At 72.6% G+C, this 537-nt stretch overlaps 1 protein-coding gene across 3 annotated transcripts in view; it reads right to left on the reverse strand.

Annotated features, from left to right (window-relative positions):
* LOC113210969 (nuclear receptor coactivator 2) overlaps positions 1-537 on the reverse strand; it is a 112,256-nt gene that overhangs the window by 55,753 nt on the left and 55,966 nt on the right. The gene's annotated exons all lie outside the window — the stretch shown is intronic.

Genomic DNA, 537 nt, shown 5'->3' on the forward strand with positions numbered 1-537 from the left:
TGCCCTCAGCGACGGTCAAGGTGCTGCTGGCTGTCCAACGCGAGACCCTCTGCGCGGCGCGGTGGCGTAAGCAGCAGCACCACCAGCAGGGGCGCATCACCACGCCACACATGACGCCGATGATATGACCGGACGGCGAGGAGCTGAGGCCCCCTAGACAAGTCCTAGACCAGTCCTAGACCAGTCCTAGACCCGTCCGACCAGTCTTGGGCCGGCTGGGCGCAGCAGCGTGCCGTGGTTGCCGCCCGCCCGCGCCAACGCGGCTACCCCGACGCAGCGCAGCTTGGGCGGCCGCGGCGCTGGGCGCGCAGGATATAGAGCGGGGGGGAAGAGGGAGAGGGGAAGAGAATCGCCACGGTGCAGCGCGACAGCCGAGACCCAGCTGACTGCACGCGTGGCGCGATGGCGGGGCGGGGGCGCGAACAAGTGCAAGGAGCGGCGCTGCCCTGCGCGGTCCCCGCCCGCCTCGGCGCGCCCGCACCGCGGAGCCGAGAGCTCTGGGCCCAGCGCCGGCCCTGCAGGGGGGGACCTGCGGGG

The sequence above is a fragment of the Frankliniella occidentalis genome, unplaced genomic scaffold (genome assembly GCF_000697945.3).
Source record: "Frankliniella occidentalis isolate FOCC.00 unplaced genomic scaffold, Focc_3.1 Scaffold53, whole genome shotgun sequence".
Taxonomy (NCBI): Eukaryota; Metazoa; Arthropoda; class Insecta; order Thysanoptera; family Thripidae; genus Frankliniella; species Frankliniella occidentalis.